Here is a 217-nt window from a genome sequence, read left to right on the forward strand (position 1 = left end):
AAGGGAATAATAATACAGGTTTTCTCACACAAGACGATCGGTGAGCAAGAAATGAAGCAACGAAACACTTCAAGGCTTCGAGCTATCTTCAATCTGTGCGTGCGCTGTCCCCTTCCCACCGGCCGGTTTGAGCCTTTCTGCTGCTAGGATTTGGTTCTTTGCTTCATGGGAATATGTTACCTTAAATTGTGAAATAGGGTTTTGTTTGTATACAAAC

The 217-nt window shown here is 43.3% G+C and overlaps 1 long non-coding RNA gene across 1 annotated transcript in view; it reads right to left on the bottom strand.

The window, feature by feature from the left end:
• The window catches only part of LOC119581738, a 580-nt gene extending 381 nt beyond the window's left edge, over positions 1 to 199 (bottom strand). Inside the window, exon 1 of the long non-coding RNA XR_005229583.1 lies at positions 29 to 199. This is a non-coding gene — a long non-coding RNA (uncharacterized LOC119581738). The remainder of the gene's footprint in view (positions 1 to 28) is intronic.
• Between the last annotated feature and the right edge of the window lie 18 nt (positions 200 to 217).

This window comes from Penaeus monodon, chromosome 15 (assembly GCF_015228065.2).
Source record: "Penaeus monodon isolate SGIC_2016 chromosome 15, NSTDA_Pmon_1, whole genome shotgun sequence".
In the NCBI taxonomy this organism is placed as follows: Eukaryota; Metazoa; Arthropoda; class Malacostraca; order Decapoda; family Penaeidae; genus Penaeus; species Penaeus monodon.